The following is an 11,838-nucleotide window of genomic DNA, read 5'->3' as shown; positions in this document are numbered from 1 at the left end:
ATTAGGGGGTCCTCGGACGGCCGGACTATATCCTTTGGCCGGACTGTTGGATTATGAAGATACAAGATTGAAGACTTCATCCCGTGTCCGGGTGGGACTCTCCTTTGCGTGGAAGGAAAGCTTGGCAATTCGGAGATGTAAAATCTCCTCCCTTGTAACTGACTCTGTGTAACCCTAGCCCCCTCTGGTGTCTATATAAACCGGAGGGTTTAGTCCGTAGGACAACAACAATCATAATCATAGGCTAGCCTCTAGGGTTTAGCCTCCATGATCTCGTGGTAGATCAACTCTTGTAATACTCATATTATCAAGATCAATCAAGCAGGACGTAGGGTATTACCTCCATCGAGAGGGCCCAAACCTGGGTAAACATTGTATTATCCTCCTTAGACGCACAGTTTGGGTCCCCCTACCTGAGATCCGCCGGATTTGACACCGACATTGGTGCTTTCATTGAGAGTTCCACTGTGTTGTCACCATAAGGTTTGATGGCTCCTTCGATCATCAGCAACGATGCGATCCAGGGTGAGGTTTTTCTCCTCGGATAGATCTTCGTATTCGGCGGCTTCATACTACGGGCCAACTCGCTTGGCCATCTGGAGCAGATCGAGAGCTATGCCCCTGGCCATCAGGTCAGGTTTGCAAGCTTGAACTATAGTACCTACATCCGCGGAGACTTGATCTTCGACGGATTTGAGCCCATGTCAGGTGCGCTGCACAGTCACGACGAGCATGACTTAGCTCTACCACCGGACGGTGTTCGGGAGATCACACCTGTGGCAACTCCGGCCCTCAATCCGGAGCAGATCGTGTCATCCGAGGACGGGTGGATGGACCCTGCCACAGAGGCTGCACACCAAGCGGCGATAGAGCCGAATACTGAACTCACCTCCTATGAGACCTGTGTTGCCGTGCCCTTGGATTCGTCCTCGACATAGGCTCCGAACCGCGTGCGTCCGTGCCTATCGAATCTGATTGGGCACCGATCATGGAGTTTACCTCCGCGGATATCTTTCAGCACTCGCCCTTGGGCGATGTGCTAAATTCATTGAGGTCTCTCTCCTTGTCAAGAGACCCTTGGCTGAACTATGTCTGGCTTGAGTGGGAAGCGGACGACGAAGAAATTCATTCCCCACCCACCACCCACTTAATAGCCACTATCGATGACTTGACCGACATGCTTGATTTCAGCTCCAAAGACATCAATGGTATGGACGACGATGCAGGAGAAGAACAGGAACCACCGCCCACAGGGCGCTGGACAGCCACCTCATCATATGATATATACATGGTGGACACCCCCAAAGAAAGCAGTGGCAATAAGGCAACAGAAGATAATCCCCCCGAGAAGCAATCTAAGCACTGGCGTCATCGGCGCCGCTCTAAGCCCCGCCATAGCAAAAGCAGCGATACCAGCACAAGAAACAATAACGCTGCAAACAGTGCCGAAGACGAAGAAAATTCCCTCCAGCCAGACTTCGAGCGGAAGGATGGGCAATCTAGCCCTAAGGAACAGGCGGCAGACGGAGAATCAGAGGATGACAATTACATGCCCCTCTCCGAAGACGAGGTGAGCCCCGGCGATGAAGAATTTATCGTGCCCGAGGATCCCGTAGAGGAGGAGCGCTTCAAGCGCCGGCTTATAGCCACAACAAAAAGCATGAAGAAAAAGCAACAACAGCTTCAAGCTGATCAAGACCTGCTAGCAGATAGATGGACCGAGGTGCTGGCAGCCGAGGAATACGAACTCGAGTGCCCAACGAAAAGTTACCCAAAGCGCAGGTTGCTACCCCAATTCAAGGAGGAAGCATTAAAGCCTACACTACCAGCATATGATGCGAGTGACCGACCACCTCGTGGCCGAGACAAAGCGGGATATCAGCCTGAAGTCCAGCCCGCACACCATCGCCAGTCAAACAAAAACACCAAGGCCCAGGGAAACACGCAGGACCTGTGAAACGTATTGGAAAACAAAGCAGAACATACAAGATCGATCTACGGATCACGGGGGCGCGCCCCAATGCATGACGACGACCGTCATGCCGGATATACTAAAAGTTTGGCCGGGATGAATATAGCAGACAAGACTCGTATGAACTGCACCGTGATATAGCCTGGCACAAAGGCGCCACACACCCCCTATGCTTCACTGATGAAGTAATGGATCACGAATTCCCAGAAGGTTTTAAACCCGTGAATATTGAATCATATGATGGCACAACAGACCCCGCAGTATGGATCGAAGATTTCCTCCTCCATATCCACATGGCTCGCGGTGACGATCTACATGCCATCAAGTACCTCCCATTAAAACTAAAAGGACCTGCTCGGCATTGGCTCAATAGCCTGCCGACAAACTCCATTGGCAGTTGGGAGAATTTGGAGGACGCATTCCTTGACAACTTCCAGGGCACTTATGTGCGACCACAGGATGCCGATGACTTGAGTCACATAACCCAACAGCCAGGGGAATCAGCCAGGAAATTATGGATCCGATTCCTAACTAAAAAGAACCAAATCGTCGACTGTCCGGATGCCGAGGCCTTAGCGGCATTTAAGCATAACATCCGCGACGAGTGGCTCGCCCGACACCTCGGCCAAGAAAAGCCGAAGTCCATGGCATCCTTGACGACACTCATGACCCACTTTTATGTGGGCGAGGATAGCTGGCTGGCTCGCAGCAACAACACATCAAGAAAACCTGGCAATTCAGATGCCAAAGATAGCAACGGCAGGCCACGTCGCAACAGACACAAATGTCGTAACAACGGCGACAACGCCGAAGACACGACAGTTAATGCCGGATTCAGTGGCTCTATCCGGTCAGCGGAAAAAGCCGTTCAAAAGAAGCAATCTGGGCCCGTCCTGCTTGGACCGCATACTCGATCGTTCATGTCAAATTCATGGCACCCCCGATAAACCAGCCAACCACACCAACAGAGAATGCTGGGTGTTCAAACAGGCCAGCAAGTTGAATGCCGAAAACAAGGAAAAGGGGTTGCATAGCGACGATGAGGAGGATCCCCGGCCGCCGAACACAGGAGGACAAAAGAAATTTCCTCCCCAAGTGAAAACGGTAAACATGATATACGCAACCCATATTCCCAAGCGGGAATGGAAGCGTGCACTGAGGGACGTCTATGCAATGGAGCCAGTCGCCCCAAAGTTCAACCCATGGTCTTCTTGTCTGATCACCTTTGATCGCAGGGACCACCCCACCAGTATCCGTCATGGCGGTTCTGCCGCATTGGTCCTTGACCCCATCATTGACAGATTTCACCTCACTCGAGTCCTTATGGACGGTGGCAGCAGCCTGAACCTGCTCTATCAGGATACAATGCGTAAAATGGGTATAGACCCTTCGAGGATCAAACCCACCAAAACCACTGTTAAAGGTGTCATCCCAGGTGTAGAGGCCTGTTGCACGGGCTCAATTACACTGGAAGTGGTCTTCGGATCTTCAGACAACTTCCAAAGCGAGGATCTAATCTTCGATATCGTCCCCTTCTGAAGTGGCTATCATGCACTGCTCGAACGAACCGCATTTGCCAGATTCAATGCGGTACCGCATTATGCATACCTCAAGCTCAAAATGTCAGGACCTCGCGGGGTTATAACAGTTAATGGAAACACGGAAAGCTCGCTCCGCACAGAGGAGCACACTGCGGCCCTCGCAGCAGAAGCGCAAAGCAGCCTTATGAGGCAAACCACCAATTCGGCGAAAAAGACCCCGGACACCTTCAAGCGAGTCCGGAGTACCCTGCAAGAGGATCGCCAGGCACGTTTAGAGCTCGCCTAGCAATTCGGCCTCCGTCCTAGTCCCAGTCAAGCGGCGAAATTTGCGCCACGCGTACATAATTATGCACTCAAGATACCATGGGCATAGGTGGAGGCACGACCATGGCGCGGCCCACAATGCGGCTCAACTGCTTCAGGACCCGTATACCTTTTACATTTTCTTCCTTTCAGGCCCCTATTCTCTGAAGGCCCTCTCCGATAGTCAGATTATCGGACCCATCACGGGAAGGAAACACCAAGGAAGCAAGAAGCTCTGACGTACAAGGGAATCCTCAGGTGGTCTCTGATAACGATCGATATACCTGTTTTGCATACCCACACGCAGCTTGACCTTGGATAGGACATGTCAAATAGTCCTATTTTTTACTTTTTGCAATACATGTATGCATATGCTTTGACGTATCATTTAAATAACAATATACAACATCAGCTCATTATTACATTCCTTTATCTTTTTTTCCCTGTCTGCTTATTTACGACAAATCGCACCCATACATTCTGATACGACCAGTGCGCCAGGGGCTTCAGTGTACCCCATAATGATAACCCACAAGTATAGGGGATCGCAATAGTTTTCGATAAGTAAGAGTGTCGAACCCAACGAGGAGCTAAAGGTAGAACAAATATTCCTTCAAGTTCTATCGACCACCGATACAACTCTACGCACGCTTGACGTTTGCTTTACCTAGGAGGAGTATGAAACTATAAGTACTTTGTAGGTGTTGTCGGATAGGTTTGCAAGATAATAAAGAGTACGAAAATAAAACTAGGGGCTGTTAAGGTAAAGAAGCAATAAAGTAAATATAGCGAGTGTGGAAAAGTGGTGGTAGGAGTTGCGAAATTGTCCCTAAGCAATTGACTACCTTACTAGACCGATAGCAAGTATTATGTGGGAGAGGCCACTGCTAGCATGGCATCCCTTACTTGGAATTCTATGCATTTATGATTGGAACTATTAGCAAGCATCCGCAACTACTAATGTTCATTAAGGTAAAACCCAACCATAGCATTAAGATATATTGGCCCCCCTTCAATCCCGTATGCATCAATTTCTATGCTAGGTTGAAGCTTCTGTCACTCTTGCCCTCCAATACATAGTCCTATCAACATACAACTAACCCTATGGTGTGATCCACGCGCGCACTCATATGATGGGCACCAAAGGATAGCAACATAACCACAAGAAAATTAAATCAATCATAGCAATTCATCAACCACCGATAGGGCAACGAAAATCTACTCAGACATCATAGGATGGCAACACATCATTGGATAATAATATGAAGCATAAAGCACCATGTTCAAGTAGAGGGTACAACGGGTTGCGGGAGAGTGGACCGCTGTAGATAGAGGGGGGAAGGTGATGGAGATGTTGGTGAAGATGGCGGAGGTGTTGGTGAAGATCGCGGTGATGATGATGATGATGGCCACGGCAGCATTCCGGCGCCACCGGAGGAGAGGGGGAGAGGGGCCCCCTTCTTCCTCTTCTTCCTTGACCTCCCCCCTAGATGGGAGAAGGGTTTCCCCTCTGGTCCTTGGCCTCCATGGCATGGGAGGGGCGAGAGCCCCTCCGAGATTGGATCTATCTCTCTGTTTCTATCTGGTTCTGCGTTCTCTTCTGGCTCTGTTTCACCGTTTCGTATATATATGGAGATCCGTAACTCCGATTGGCCTGAAACCTTCGCCGTGATTTTTTTTCCGAATATTAGCTTTCTTGCGGCAAAAGAAGAGCGTCAACCGCCTTACGGTGGGCACACTACCAGGGAAAAGCCTAGCAGCAGCGCGGGTTTTAGGCCTATCAGCAGCGTGGGCACCCGCGCTACCAATAAGGCGCTACAGCTAATAGTTAGTAGTAGCGTGGGTTAAACCCGCGCTACTACTAACTTTGTTAGTAGTAGCGTGTGCCACCCATGCTACTGCTATTATGTACACGCGCTACTACTAATGAAATAGCAGTAGCGTGGGTTAACAACCAACGCTACTAGTATCATTTATACCAGTAGCGCTCAGTTTCCTCCCCACGCCACTACTAACTTATTAGAAATTAAAAAAATAAACCAGTACACATTATTACACCAGCATTAGAACACATCCAGTAAGAGCATACATAATTGACATGGGTCCTATTTCATGGTTAACTGGACACCGAAGCCAATAAATGAGCCAAAACCCCATCATTATGCATTGGTACTCACGATTGACCACTTCAAAGAACATGCAAGTATGTATGTCATTAACAATTGCAAACATAAGTTTCTTTGTATCTACTATCACACAGTTCCTCATTCTACCTGTTCTCACTCCAATAATGAGACAAATGAAAAGGAAAAATAGAGATAATCTGCCGCAATTGCACTTCGGTGTCATGGATTCCGTCTGCCGCTTCAACATCTCATTATCCTGCAGCAATGCAAATTTTCACAAAATTACCTTTTGCAACAACATAAAATTGCATTGAGATTTCAGAATTAAACATAGGCATATCTCATAGTTTAAAACAAAGGCACTCAACGGAAAAGTGCATAAATTGAGAGAAAACCTTTGGCTAGAATAGCAACACAGCACAAGAGCTACGTTCGGTGGCGGAGCTCACTAATCGGTGGAGAAGGTCGAACTACCAAGTACGTAGCAGCACGACACAAGAGCACCTATGTTAATGCTGCCCACACAGTTGATTTAACTCTTACTAGTTCTTACTTGTTCTTACTAAATTTACCAAGTAATAACTATAATAATAAACATGTCCAGACCTCTTTTTTGGACTTAGGACTCCACATACTGTAGCCTATATGCTGTAAGCAGTTTGGGTCACTACTAAAACAGAACTGAGGTAGAGAGTTTGGTGATGATCATATTAAGTTCAACCAACATTTCACAATTCAAATTAGCAAAGATTAAACAAAATCATATGACAGCCCTATCAATTCCTGCTTAACACTTGGAACAAAAAGCATCAAGATAGAACTCAGGAATCAGTAAGTCACTAAGTTTACCATCGATCATATTCGAAACATATCATACGCATCTTACATATTACAATGAAAGTCTGCATTATGCAGATCAACGGCCTAGGTGGATAATGATCTAGGACAAAATATGATTTAGCACTAGGAGCAAACACGCTGCAATTTTGAAGAACAGAGCAGTGTTCAAGTCCCCAATAGACCACAATCCTAGATAGGAATAGCATTTTTCTTTCTTCAAATTACCATACACGGGGAAACAATGACAAGACTGGTTTGTTTTAAAAAAAAGGAAGAGGATGATTAAGTGGTTTTACTTCAGATCAACAACATGTCAAACAAATCACTCTACCAAGGGTACAACTATGAGGTAGGTTGCACCAAACTCTCATCGGAGAGAGGAATACAAAATGAGAGAGAGAGATAGAGAGGGAGAGAGAGGACCTTCTATCGTGTGGGCAGTAGCAGGGTCGGAGCAGCCACTCGCCTCGTCGTCCTCCTATCACAGCAGTAGATTTCTGCTTGACAAGCAGATAGGAGCACAAAACGCACGCATCAGGTGGCGTCAAGCACATGGCTGCATGTATAACAAAAGGAAAGGCAACTCTCTTCATTTTTCAGTTTCTAAACTAAATACAAAATGATTGTGAAATCTTAGGCATAACCAAAGGAAAGCAGATTCGCAAAATCACTTGAACTTGCTTATACTACACATACGAAGTCCAGTTTTTACTGTTAATATTGATGTTATAACATGTTCAGTTACAAAGATGCAAACTGCACTAGAGTGATTTCAAATCTTGCCACCAGCATGAGTCGAGTTGAGTTTCTAACTAACGAAAGACAAGCACAATGCATATACAAGGTAAATTTTGTAAATACAGGTGGCCAACGTAATTTATTCAGTTTGAAACTTGAGGTGTTGCAAAGTATTGTGCTTCATTTGTTCAAGAATACAGGTAAGTTGGATTGCAAGACCTCTCCTCTTCTCCTCTCTAAAAAAATATTACTTGCTGTGGTGTAGCAAGCAATCGGAGGAAGGAGACGAACAGAGGGTAAGGGGGAGAAGAGAAATGCTTACCTTTCCCCACTTTGGAGGAGAACCATTGAATATGTATGAGCATTCAGGGGCCGACCAGTTTGGTGAACGCAGCCCCTATCACCACACCAGCTCCAAGTGCAACTGATGCCCAGCGGGTTGTTGGGCTACCTGTATAAAATAACACAAGTCACAAACATGCATTAGACCATAGATTTAGTGACAGTTACTTCACGAAGTGTAAATTTGAGTTCTTCTCAAAGTGTTTCTTTCGGCATATGCCAACTCTGAATAATTAACAAGTAAATAAGATTATAAAATTTGAGAACATTCAAGAAAAATGCATGAATAATTGCTAGGCAAACTAATAATTATGGATTATCGGGTGGAAAACAGACAATTCACATAGCCAAATAACTTTTTTAATAGTTCCCTTACCAACATCAGATACACAGTAACAAGTTGCATTGCTTACTTTATAGAACTTGTGAAATCAAACTCATTCTAGATACAAATAAAAGGACTCCAAGTTATTCAACAGAATAGGATACAGGGAAACAGTTTGAGATTAGCTGATAACAAGCATCACATAGACATCAATGGACAAGCCCCTAAAGTTTGAGAATGAAACTGACTTAGGACTCCACATACTGTAGCCTATATGGTGTAAGCAGTTTGCCTAGCAATTATTCATGCATTTTTCTTGAATACCACAATCCCAATCAGACAAAGCGTTGTTCTTTCTCTAAAAAATACCAGACACGAGGAAATGATGGTAAGACTGAATTATTTTCAAAACCATAATTCACCATAACCATTCCGAGAGCATGACTAACACCAGGAAAGCATTGTTCACACCAATAAAATCACAAACAAAAGTTTCCCTGGCTAACAGTCAAAGCCATCACATAGCCTAGCCCAATTCAAGCACGTCCTGCTATTCATACACTGGCTGACGAATCAATTGAAATGAGACTCTGGCCTCTGCAGAATACAAACATACAGGAAATAAAACGTAAGCGATTTTTTGCTTACAATCATCGGAATCTCAGAGCACTCGACGCAAATTTGGGGCTCCAATCACGCAGGAAACAATCAATCTACAGCACCCTAAAGCAGGGCATGCGCATTAGTAACGTTCCCAAATGTTTTTGCCTGGAGGAGCGCGCCCTACCTATGCAGCTAGGGAATCCCTCATCAGATTAGGCCAATCGAGATGGAACACGAGCATTATTTTCGCGCAACCCTAGATCATGAGATACCCACGGAGGCGCGGCGAACAGATCTTGTGATGCAGCGAGGGGAATGGAGAGGTGAGGCGGAGGGGGTTGGGGGCTTACGGAAGAGGATGAGGCCTCCGAAGGCGCCGGCGAGGGAGGAGTAGGCGACGCGGCGGATGGAGAGGTCGAGGCAGGCGTCCCACTTGGCGTCGAGGTCGTACCGCGGCGGGATCCCAGACCTGGTGGGCGGGGACGGCTTCGTTGCCAGCACCGGGGCGGGGGCAGGCAGCGGCGCGAGACGAGGAGCGGCAGGCGCGCGGCCGCCGGTGTGGCGCACGCGGCGGGGGGCATGGGGGCGGACGGACGGAGGAGAGGAGGTGGAAGGGAGGCCGGCGGCGAGTGGGTTGGGACAGGAGAGGAGGTTGGGGATCTGGATCAGGCTACGTTTTTTTTGAGACAGACGGGGGGTGGGTGGTGTGGGACGGTTGGTGGGGTGGGAGGTGGTGGTGGGGTGGGAGTGTGGATCGGACCGGGGTGGACACGCTTAGTAGTAGAGTGGGGGTCTTACCTGCGCTATTACTACTTACTTAGTAGTAGCGCCCGTTTTATACCCCTCGCTACTACTATGGCCTATCCCGGGGGCATTGTTGGAGACCATTTAGTAGCAGCGCGGGTTTATACCCCTCGCTACTACTATCAACTTAGTAGTAGCACGGTTTTTATACCCCTCGCTACTACTAATTAGCAGTAGCGCCCATTTTTAAACTGCACTACTGATAAACTTCTGTGTATAAGGTTTTCCCTAGTAGTGGCACACGAGGGTAAGGGGCACGCCCTAGGGGGGCACCCCCTGCCTCGTGACCACCTCGGGCACTGGTTCGCGTTGATTTTCCTTCCGAATTTTCCATATTTTCCAAAAATAAGCTCCGTCCGTTTTTATCCCGTTTGGACTCCGTTTGATATGGATATTCTGTGAAACCAAAAACATGCAACAGACAGGAACTGGCACTGGGCACTGGATCAATATGTTAGTCCCAAAAATAATATAAAAAGTTGCCAAAAAGTATATGAAAGTTGAATAATATTGGCATGAAACAATCAAAAGTTATAGATACAACGGAGACGTATCAGCATCCCCAAGCTTAATTCCTGCTCGTCCTCGAGTAGGTAAATGATAAAAAAGATAATTTTTGATGTGGAATGCTACCTAGCATAATCTTGATCATATGTCTAATCATGGCATGAATATTAAGACACGAGTGAGTCAAAGCAATAATCTATCTTTTGACATAAAACAATAATACTTCAAGCCTACTAATAAAGCAATCATGTATTTTCAAAATAACATGGCCAAAGAAAGTTATCCCTACAAAATCATATAGTCTGGCTATGCTCCATCTTCACCACAGAAAATATTCAAATCATGCACAACCCCAATGACAAGCCAAGCAATTGTTTCATACTTTTGACGTTCTCAAACCTTTTCAACTTTCACGCAATACATGAGCGTGAGCCATGGACATAGCACTATAGGTGGAATAGAATATGATGGTGGAGGAGACAAAAAGGAGAAGATAGTCTCACATCAACTAGGCGTATCAACGAGCTATGGAGATGCCCACCAATAAATATCAATGTGAGTGAGTAGGGATTGCCATGCAACAGATGCACTAGAGCTATAAGTGCATGAAGCTCAGCCTGAAAACTAAGTGGGTGTGCATCCAACTTGCTTGCTCATGAAGACCTCGGGCATTTGAGGAAGCCCATCATCGGAATATACAAGCCAAGTTCTATAATGAAAATTCCCACTAGTATATGAAAGTGATAACTCAAGAGACTCTCTATATGAAGAACATGGTGCCACTTTGAAGCACAAGTGTGGTAAAAGCATAGTAACATTGCCCCTTCTCTCTTTTTCTCTCATTTTTTTTGTTTTTTTTGTTTTTTTATTTTTTTTGGTGGGCTTCTTTGGCATCTTTTTTTATTTGGGCTTCTTTGGCCTCTTTTATTTTTTTGTAAAGTCCGGAGTCTCATCCAGACTTGTGGGGGAATCATGGTCTCCATCATCCTTTCCTCACTGGGACAGTGCTCTAATAATGATGATCATCACACTTTTATTTACTTACAACTCAATATTACAACTCGATATCTAGAACAAAGATATGACTCTATATGAATGCTTCCGGCAGTGTACCTGGATGTGCAATGATCTAGTGTAGCAATGATATCAAAAAATGGATAAGCCATGAAAACATCATGCTAGCTATCTTACGATCATTCAAAACAATATGACAATGAATGCTCAAGCCATGAATATGACGATGATGGAGGTTGCATGGCAATATATATTGGAATGGCTATGGAAATGCCATGATAGGTAGGTATGGTGGCTGTTTTGAGGAAGGTATATGGTGGGTCTATGGTACCAGCGAAAGTTGTGCAGTACTAGAGAGGCTAGCAATGGTGGAAGGGTGAGAGTGCGTATAATCCATGAACTCAACATTAGTCATAAAGAACTCACATACTTATTGCAAAAATCTATTAGTCATCGAAACAAAGTACTACGCGCATGCTCCTAGGGGGATACATTGGTAGGAAAAGACCATCGCTCGTCCCCGACCGCCACTCATAAGGAAGACAATCAATACATAAATCATGCTCTGACTTCATCACATAACGGTTCACCATACGTGCATGCTACGGGAATCACAAACCTCAACACAAGTATTTCTACAATCCACAACTACCCACTAGCATGACTCTAATATCACCATCTTTATATCACAAAACTATTGCAAGGAATCAAACATATCATATT

The 11,838-nt window shown here is 45.9% G+C and overlaps 1 pseudogene; it reads right to left on the bottom strand.

The window, feature by feature from the left end:
* Positions 1 to 6,905: 6,905 nt before the first annotated feature.
* LOC125546936 (uncharacterized) overlaps positions 6,906 to 11,838 on the bottom strand; it is a 31,182-nt pseudogene continuing 26,249 nt past the window's right edge.

The sequence above is a fragment of the Triticum urartu genome, chromosome 3A (assembly GCF_056163025.1).
Source record: "Triticum urartu cultivar PI428250 chromosome 3A, HENAU_Tu73, whole genome shotgun sequence".
NCBI classification, from domain to species: Eukaryota; Viridiplantae; Streptophyta; class Magnoliopsida; order Poales; family Poaceae; genus Triticum; species Triticum urartu.
The sequence above is the reverse complement of the archived record's forward strand: the minus strand, read 5'-3'. Positions and strand labels throughout refer to the sequence as shown.